Genomic DNA, 10,534 nt, shown 5'->3' with positions numbered 1-10,534 from the left:
TTCTTAATGGGCTGAACATAAACAAGCTCCGGGCAGATTTTTTGGTCTTAGGGTGGCTGACCTCTGGTTTAAGGGATTTGTTGTCCAGATTTTGAACTTCCTAAAAAGTTTGCTCTCTTTGAGGACAAGTTTATCTTAATTCTCAGATCTGCTTCCACCCTTTGTAAAAGACAGTTTAGTGCAGGTCCTATCCGCCTCAACCCTGCATATTCTCCTTACAGTGCGTGGGTGGAGGGGGCTGGGGGATGGGGGGTGTTGATAAAATCCTCTGAGTCTCCAAGTGCTTTTGGAATTATTGGGGGAGTACCCTGTGATAAACGCAGTGTCAAAAGTGCCTAGACTTGTCTCTTCCTGATTTTTTCGTATGTATATATATGGTTATATATGGCACAAAGATGTAAAGCTATCTGTCTATATCTATACATCTTTCTAAGACTGAAGCATAGCTTCAGAACCAGGATATTTGGCCTCTGTTGACACATTATGAATTCATATACTTTGTGAAGAGTTGGGAGTGACTTCCCCTCTTTCATCCCTTAATTATTATCAAAGAATGAAAATCTTTTGAGGCAGAGAAAACCCTTGACAGTAAAGCCAGCTTCAAACATGGGTCATGTTTTCTCCTACAGATGGAAAGATGAGCAATTATTTTCAGCTCTTCTCAATTCTCTTCCTTAGGGGCGGGAAACAAACTGAGAAAATGAATGGATTGCAGATCAGAATAAGAAATCCTTCTGCAAGTCAGATGGTTTTTGCAATCCTTGATTTCTCTAGAATTGAAGGACAGGATATAGTCTAGTTGTCAGTGGATAAATCATTAAAAATAATTTTTGGGAGTTCTCATCATGGCACAGTGATTAACAAATCCGACTAGGAACCATGAGGTTTCAGGTTCGGTCCCTGCCCTTGCTCAGTGGGTTAACGATCTGGCGTTGCCATGAGCTGTGGTGTAGGTTGCAGATGCGGCTCAGATCTGGTGTTGCTGTGGCTCTGGCATAGGCCAGTGGCTACAGCTCCGATTAGACCCCTAGCCTGGGAAACTCCATATGCCAAGGGAGCGGGCCGAGAAATGGCAAAAAGACAAAAAATAATAATAATAATAGTAATAATAATAATTTTTGATGCTAGGTCACTATGCACTTTCAGTTATCTGTCATCACATTGTTATAACAACACTCTTTTCGTTCCCACCAACTTCCTTAAGTGAAGGTTTCCCACAGCCTAGTGCTGATAAATGTGTAACAACAGTTTGGGGGAGGTGGGAAGTGCTAATCCGTACCATTTGCCAATTTCTGTGGTGTCAATACTCCCCCATGGCTGATTTCAAGCTACGGATGTGATATCACTGAACATGGAGTTGGTTAGAGATGAGCAGTATTTCCACCACACAGATAAAATTGTTGCACATAATATCAAGAGCATAGATAACAGTAAAATGTAGGGAAATAATGAGTAAGCGACAAGATTTGAGTACTTATTTCTTTGTTTTTAATAGTTTATTTAATTGTAAGTTTATATCGTTTCATTTTTAGTAATTATTACTTTTCATATTTTTGGCTGCGCCCACGGCATGAGAAAGTTCCCAGGCCAGGGACCAAACCCTCGCCACAGCAGTAACCAGAGCCACCATGGCGACAGTGCCAGATCCCCAACACCCTGAGCCACCAGGAAACTCCCTAGCGATCGCTATGTTTAACAACTACCCACAAAATTCTTAAAAATTGAACCAGTACATGCTGGCTTTGGCACACTGCTGTTTGACAGCTATTTTAAAAAAGAAAGAAAAATGGGAATAAAATTATTGCTAAAAACCTATCTCACTCTAGCACAAGCAGTATTCATCCAGGGATATGTGACTAACTGAGGAGGAAAAACTTTACTTTTTACTTTTTCTGTTTAATAGTTACTGTTCTAAGTTTGTCAGATGGTTTCATGAGGTGTATGCATATGTTGAATTGTATGCTTTAAACCTGTGTTTAAAAGGGAAGTAAAAATTTGAGTTTAAGTAGAAAAAGTAATGATGTTAAATTTCTGCCTTTTAGAGAAGCCTGTTCATGTATATTTTTATATATATATATATATATATATTTTGCTTTTGCTTTTCATTTTTGGCCACTCTGTGACGTATGGAACTCCACAGCCAGGGATCAGATCGGAGCCTTAGTCGTGACCTAAGCCACAGTGGTGACAACACTGGATCCTGTGGATTCCACGGTGCCAGTCCAAGGATTGAACCCATGTCCCAGCACTCCCAAGACGTCACCAATCCCATTGCACCACAGCAGGAACTCCAGTTCCTGTATATTTTAAATGGTTGTAGGTGTCAAATTGCTAGGGTACCTAACTGGATACAGTTAAAAGAATGATATAACCATTTATTTTTAAGTGTATGAATTTACAACCTGTCAGAAATTATAATCTTTGTAACTATGTACACTTAAAAAAAAAAATCTTTTTAGGGCCTTCCCCTCAACATATAGAGGTTCCCAGGCTAAGGGTCGAATAGGAACTGTAGCTGCTGGCCTACACCACAGCCACAACAACGTCAGATCCGACCAGCGTCTATGACCCACACCACTGCTCATGGCAACTCCGGATCCTTAACCCACTGCGTGAGGCGAGGGATCGAACCTGCATCTTCATGGATCCTAGTCAGATTCATTTCTGCTGAGCCATGAGGGGAATTCCAAAAACTGTGTAAACTTTTAATGAAAAAGGTTAACCATTAACTAAAAAATATGCCAGGAAGTACATAGTTTTTTCAGTAATCATTAGACTAGCAAAGAGATTGAAGAGGGCTAAGTTGAGACAGTGGCGGCTTCTCTATAAAACTATCCCAACCTCCTGAAGTGAAGGAATTAATTTCCGCTTCTCCAAATCCTGAGACTCTCTCAGAAGGCAGGCAGCATGTCTGAATGCAGATGTTCGTGAACTTGTGGGATTTTTAACCTGTGCTTCCTGGATTGGGGATAAGATTACATGGATGGTATGTACTTCTCTTGAGTGTGAGTCTCTATATAAGGTTTTCTAAGGCATCAAACTTTAGCTTCTCTCTTCAGATCCACAAAGAAGTCCTGACCCCCAGAGGGTTAAAAGCAATTTGACCAAAACTTGAGCTGCTTTCAAAAGTTACAATAGGGTTTTGGGGTTTTGGGTGTTTTTTGGGTTTTTTGTTTTTTTTTTTTTTTTGGCTCCCACATAACAAAAGGCAGTAGTCCAAGGTTTGTAGAACCAACTGAAGTCCCCAAATCTTTGCCCGGAACTGAGACACCAAACCCAAGAAGCCACAATCGACCCTGTCTTTAATGGCTCACCTCAAATGCCTCCTCCTCCAGGAAGCCTTCTCAGATCCCTCACCCCCTCCTTCCAGCACTCATCCTTCTTGCCCTCGAGACGTCTTGTACTCCATCTGTCCCTCCCCTAGAGGCAGACATCCCTTTCTTGCTTATGTTAGACTTAGAAATTAAGAGCCCAGGCTTCAGGGTCAGAGACATCGGAGCTGTAATCCTGGCTGTGTGACCTAGGGCAGGGTACTTTATCTCCCTGGGTCACAGTTTCCTCATTTGTATCTTGGGAGTCATTATAGTTCTTACATCATGAATGTTGAGAGTATGGTTCTTCACATACACCTTGCATATCAATGTTATTCGTCTTTATGATCACAGAGGTCTCCCTCTAAGAGTCTCTCGAGTTGGGAAACTTCCTCCCCAGCAGCTCTCATGCACAGTAAGTAACAGGGGATCATGTCACGATTTTCAGGACATCCGAGAGAGTGAGCCCCAGGCCTTCTCTCTCCCAGAATGGCACCAACCCTCCCGGGTCTTCTTTGCTCCATGCAAATCTCTCTTCAGCTCCAGATAATGACAGCTTGGAGTTTCCAGAGGCTGTGGAATGTCCAGCCCCTGCCTTACATAACCACAGGAACTGGGAACACAGGCCGCAGAAGGACCCTCCCTGTCCATTCCATCCAACAGCACCCCCTTTGACGAGGGATGGGAAACCGAGACCCACAGGGTATGTCAGCATCCATATGGCATTTTAAAGAATTCTACAGATAGCCCTCACCTCTTTCAATCACTCTTTCTCCTTGCTTTGTTTTATTGCTTGTCATAACACTTTCCTCACCTGACAGCATATATTGGTCCTTTTTCTTGACAAGCATCTCCTTCAACACCAGACTCAAGTTCTATGAGAACAGGAGCTAGGGTTGACTCAGGACGTTTTCCTGCCCACGTGATATATCCCAAGCACCTTGCCCAAGAGCTAGCACAAGTCAGTGTTCAGTAAATCTTTGCTATGTTGATAAACGGATGAATTTTTTGGATGTTTTTCTTTCCTTCCTTTCCTTCCTTTCCTTCCTTCCTTCCTTCCTCCCTCCCTCCCTCCCATTCTTTCTTTCTTTCTTTCTTTGTCTTTGTTTGTTTGTTTTTAAGGGCTGCACCCATGGCATATGGAAGTTCCCAGGCTAGGGGTTGAATTGGAGCTGTAGCTGCCAGCCTATGCCACAGCCACAGCAACGTCAGATCCAAGACACGTCTGTGACCTACATCACAGCTCATAGCAATGCTGGATCCTTAGCCCACTGAGAGAGGCCAGGGATCGAACCCAAATCCTCATGGATACTAGTCGGGTTTGTTAGCAGTGAGCCACGAAAGGAACTCCTGGATGTTTTTCCAATAGGGGCTCAGATTATTCACTCATTTGTTTTATTTATTTAAACTTTATTTATTTTTACGGCTGCACCTACAGCATATGCAAATTCCTGAGCTAGGGTTGACTCAGAGTTGCAGCTGCTGGCCTACACGACAGCCACAGCAACACCAGATCAGAGGCACATCTTTGACCTACACCACAGCTTGGGGCAATGCTGGATCCTTAACCCGCTAAACGAGGCCAGGGATCAAACCTGCATCCTTACCAACTTATGTCAGATTCTTAACCCTCTGAGTCACAACAGGAACTCCAACACTCACTCATTTTTGTCATTTATCCAATAAACATTTGATGAATATCTTCAGTGTGAGAGGCCTTTTGAAAGATCAGAGTGGATAAGAGCCCATCCCTGCTCTTAAGCAGCTGCCTAATTGGTGAACAATAACCATCTACTATAGGACTATAAGCTCTGGGCTGGCACCTTCATTGGCACCTTCTCTTTGTTCATGCAGTGCTTCCAAGTACAGAGAGCAGTGCCTTACGCAGGACTCCTTAAGAAACAAATGGCTTGGGGGTTATGAGAAGGATATCGACTAAAGCAGAAAGGGTGATACTAATAGCCAAAATGATTCCAAGGGCTGGCAGCTCCAGCTCTCAAAGCCTGCCTAGTTGCTGTTTGAGGGTATCTCTTCTTCCTGGATATGTGCCTCTGTCTCTTTTGCTGACTTACTGGCTCTCTCTCCTAGTCTGAATTTGGGGGATGGCCAGTCCGATTGGCTTGGCCAATAGCCTTCATTGTCTGCTAGAATAAGAGCTTTCAGGTCAGACCACTTCTTGGGTTACTAGTTGGCTTAGAAGATAAACATCATCTAGCTTCTAAAATATCCCTGAGCACAGGGTATGTTTAGTTAAAAGGGGGGTTGAACATCCCCACTCTGACCCTATGAAGTAGTTTTACTTCTCTTTTACAGATGAGAAAATAGGCTCGCAGAGGAGAAACGACAAGGCTGTGACAAAGCTGTCCTGGCTGACCTGCAAATGCACAATTGTGAAATACATGCTGTTGCTGTTTGACTCTGAGATTTAGGGGTTGTTTGTTATGCAGCAACAGCTGACGGATACAGGATTTACTTTTTTTTTTCAGGGCTGCACCCTCAACATATGGAAGTTCCCAGGCTAGAGGTCGAATTGGAGCTGTAGCCACTGGCCTACGCCACAGCCACAGCAATGCCATATCAGAGCTGTGTCTGTGACCTACATCACAGCTCACAGCAATGTCAGATCCTTAACCCACTGAGTGAGGCCAGGAATCAAACCTGAATCTTCATGGTTACTAGTCAGATGTGTTTCTGCTGAGCCATGATGGGAACTCCTGATACAGGATTTTTTTTTTTTTTTTTTTAGGTCTGCTCCCATGGCACGTGGAGGTTCCGAGGCCAGGAGTCCAATCGGAGCTGTAGCTGCCAGCCTGTAGGTTCCGAGCCACAGCTCACAGCAACGCTGGATCCTTAACCCACTGAGCAAGGTCAGGGAGCAAACTTGCATCCTCTTAGATAATAGTCGTGTTTGTTAACTGCTGAGCCATGATGGGAACTCCCTGATACAGGACTGAAATCAAGTTTCTTTGACTCTGTCTCACTGTGTTGTCCCACTGAGTTTGCAGCTCTCATTCCTGTTCTCCACCCTCCCCTCCCCCCAAAAGAATCTTTGAAGTATCTGCCCCCAAAGGAGCAGAGAGGAAGATGCTGGAAAAGAAGTTGAGGGGTTGGTCCCCGAGAACCTCCTGCATACTACGTTTGTGTCTCCCCTGCAGTCCCTTGACTCTGACAGCTGGAAAAAGGCACAGATATTAACAATTCCAGCCATTCACAGAATGTTATATAGTTCTTTAAAGAGATTTCATCTAGGTTGTTGCATCTCTACACCCCAAACAGTCCTAGAGGGTAGCCAGGGCTGGTGTTTTAATGACCATTTAAAAAGGAAAGCTCAGAGGAATTCCTGCTCTGGCACAAGGGGATCGACCCTGTGTCGCTGCAGAGGCAGGGACGGGGGGGTTCGATAATCTGGCCCAGCACAGTGGGTTAAGGATCTGGTGTTGCCACAGCTATGGTGTAGGTAGCAACTCTGACTAGGATTCACTCGCTGGCCTGGGAAATTTCATATGGGGCAGGGTGGCCAAAAAAAGAAAACCTCAGAGAGATGAAGTGAATTGCCCAGGTTTCACAGCTGCATCTAAACCCAGATCCCTTGGTTTCTAGCCTTGGGCTCTTTCCACAACATCCTATTGCCTCTGAGTCTTTGGTAGAGAGCATCCTCTGAGCAGTTAGATGTGGTCGACATAGTGCCACGTGATTCACATGCCACAGCACCAGGGGCTGAAGTGCAGCGCACAGAGCAGGGCATTTCCAACCTCAGCCCATCATCTCACTTCAACAATCATTCAGCTCAGCTTTCCCTTTCCTCCCAAATGAAATCCTTCTCCCCCTGCCCCCCCCCCCCCAGGCTCTAGCCACGTCCAGTCAAGGTGGAGATAGCACGATTATTTTCTAGATGCCCCAGCAATCAGAACCACTCTTTGCAAACATCAAAAGCTGTTGATGCAACAGAAGGTAACAGGGCAGTGAGGTGAAGAACCTTGGTTGAAGCCTGGCTTGGCCATTTGATTTATCGCATGGGCGATTCACGTCTCAGGTCTGTTTTCTCCTTCAATCCATGAGCGTCATTGTGTGACGACCCAAAGACTGTTATAAACAAACTGACACATCCTGTGCTGCCAATGCCGCTCATCTTTCAGATCTATTCCTTTCATGCTACTCCCTCAAACAGACCTTCCCCTGAGGCCAAATCATGTTCCCGCCCAAGATCTTTTACATGGCTTTCTTCAGCCCTTTCACTGCCATTTATATTTATCCAATTATTTCCTTTCTTTTCTTTTGTCTTTTGAGGGCCGCACCCGCAGCATATGGAAGTTCCCAGGTGAGGGGTCAAATCGGAGCTGTAGATGCCTGCCTATGCCACAGCCACAGCAATGCCATATCTGAGCTGCATCTGCGACCTATGCCACAGCTCATGGCAACGCCGGATCCTTAACCCACTGAGTGAGTCCAGGGATCGAACCCGCGTTCTCATGGATACTAGTCAGGTTTGTTACCACTGAGCCATGTCAGGAACTCCTATTTCTTTTCTTTTCAATACTGGATCCTTTAACCCACTGCACCAGGCCAGGGATCGAACCTCCGCAGGGACCCAAGCTGCTGCAGTTGGCTTTTTAACCCACTGTACCACAGTAGGAACGCCTATTAATTATTTCTTGATTTTCCTGCTTTATTAAAGGGTATCTCCCCTGCTAGATCAAAAGCTCCCTGAAGGGATGGACTATGTCCGTTTTGGATACCCAGAGGCTAGCCCAGTGCCTGCTAGCATAGAAAGAACTCAACAAATTTTTTTTTTCGGTCTCTTTAGGGCCAAACCCACTGCATATGGAAGTTCACAAGCTAGGAGTTGACTCAGAGCTGTAGCTGCCAGCCTACACCACAGCCATAGCAATGCAGGATCCAAGCTGTGTCTGTGACCTACACCACAGCTCATGGCAATGCTGGATCTTTAACCCACTGAGCAAGGCCAGGGAGCGAACCCACAACCTCATGGTTCCTAGTTGGATTTGTTAACCACCGAGCCACAATGGGAACTCCAGCACTTAACAAAAATTTATGAATGAGTGAATCTGCCCCCTTCTTCCCATCCCCCCAATCTATTCCCACCCAGCCACCCTGCTCACCTCCTAGGGGTGTTATAAGATGAACATGGAGTTCCCATCGTGGTTCAGCAGTAACAAACCCCACTAGTATCCATGAGGATGCGGGTTTAATCCCTGGCCTTGCTCAGTGGGTTAAGGATTTGGCATTGCCTTGAGCTGCAGTGCAAGTCGCAGTGGCAGCTTGGATCTGGCATTGCTGTGGCTGTGGTGTAGGCTGGCGGCTACAGCTCTGATTCGACCCCTAGCCTGGGAACTTCATATATTGCAGGTGCGGTCCTAAAAAGACCAAAAAGCAAACAAAAAAAGATGAACATGAACTGTAAGCTGGCCATTCTTGGGCAGGAGGTTGATGGTGTAGCCTCTGCTTCTCCCTGTTTAACTCAGTTCCTGCCACACTGGCGTCCTTGCTATATCGTGAATATGCCCACCTCACTCCTGCCTTAGGGCTTTGCACTTGAGTTCCCTCCATCTGGAATATTCTCCCCAGATATCCAGTTGACTTGTTTATTGTCTGTCTCCTCTATGAGAAAGCAAATTCAGAGATTTTTTTCTTTAATCACTTTATTGATTTTTTTTGGCCACCCCTGCAGCATGGGGAAGTTCCTGGGCCAGGGATCGAACCCATGCCATAGCAGTGAACAGAGCCACAGCAGTCACAATGCCAGATCCTTAACCGCTGAGCCACCAGGGAACTCCACATTACTCATTTTTATCTGCACCACCCAGACTGGTTCCTGGCACAGAGTAGATGCTGAATAAATATTTATCAAATGAATGATGAAATGAATGAAAGAAAAAATGAAGATAAAAGGAAAGTGAAGAAAACATGCTTTCTTCTTAATGCTCTGAATTTTTCAAGGTCAGAGCAAGGAGTAATTTTTAGGGAGAGGCAGAGAGTATATGATACTGTCAGCAAACCCGAAGAGCTGGGGCAACTGTTTCAGAAAATCTCACTTCTCTCCAGGGTATCTGTGACCTGGTAACCAATCCCTGGAATAGAGTTCTTGATTCAAGAGAAACAACACCCTCTGCTCAGAGGTCCAGCCACCCTCTGGAATGCTCGGCATCCTACACCTTCCACAGAGGGGTGATTTGTAGAAACCAGTGACCTCTGAGCACAGGACACAGAAAACTAGTTCCTTGACCCTCTCTGGTGTAAAGAAGTGGGAGACTAGAGTGTAAAGATGAAAGCTCCAGAAGGTTCTTAATTCTGATCATTCCAGCTGACAAGACCAATCACACCTTGGTTGTGTACTGAGTTGAGTCACTTCTTTCTCTGAGCCTCAGTATCTTCATCTGTAAAATGGGGAAAATGTATACACCTGCTTCCCCAGAGCTGCTGGACTGATAAGATCATCTAGTGAAAGCTGTGTGTCAACTGTAATGTCCAGTGCTCTTTCTGTTGTGCCCTGGGAAGGGGTATGAAATGAGTCACACTGACTTGGGTTGGAGTTTGAATTCTTACACTCACTGGCGGTGTGGTCTTGGGCAAACCCTGTCCCTCCAATGCACAGGCTTGTTCTGGAAACTAAATCAAAAACTAAATGAAATAACCTAAGTGTGCGGCACACAGGATGGGCTCAGCAAACACCCTTCCTGAGAACAGAGGCACACACAGCCCTTAAAACAGTGGAGGCAGCAAAGGGTTCCTAGTCCAGAGGGGAAAAAAACCAGGCAGGCCATGAACGAATTCTCGCCAGTTTCTCTTCTAAGAGAGAGGGACTCGCTGGCCAGAGCCCAGGCCGATTACCAACGACGCAGAGGACAGGCAGCCAAATGCTAGCCTCCCACATGGAGTTTCCAAAAACTGTGAGTACAGAGTTGCATAACCTGTCCCCAAGACACGTGTCTCCCAGAATTGTTTTCAGCAAACCTGACCTGAAAAAGATCACGTGGTGTGGGGGCGGGGCTGTAGGGCCGCTTAGGGGCGGGGGAGGGGGGAAAGCGAGGGGGTGGGAGGAGGGGGCGGGGAGGGGGGTATAAGGAGGAGAAGGTACTACCTTTACTGAGCGCCTACTGGGTGCCAGGCACCGGGCTCGCTCACTCGGTATCTCCTTAGTTCCGCGCTGTAAACCGGAGAGAGAACAGCTATGATCACGCCCACATTCCAAGGAAGAAATAATA

The sequence above is a fragment of the Phacochoerus africanus genome, chromosome 3, assembly GCF_016906955.1.
Source record: "Phacochoerus africanus isolate WHEZ1 chromosome 3, ROS_Pafr_v1, whole genome shotgun sequence".
NCBI lineage: Eukaryota > Metazoa > Chordata > Mammalia > Artiodactyla > Suidae > Phacochoerus > Phacochoerus africanus.
Note: the sequence above shows the minus strand (reverse complement) of the source record.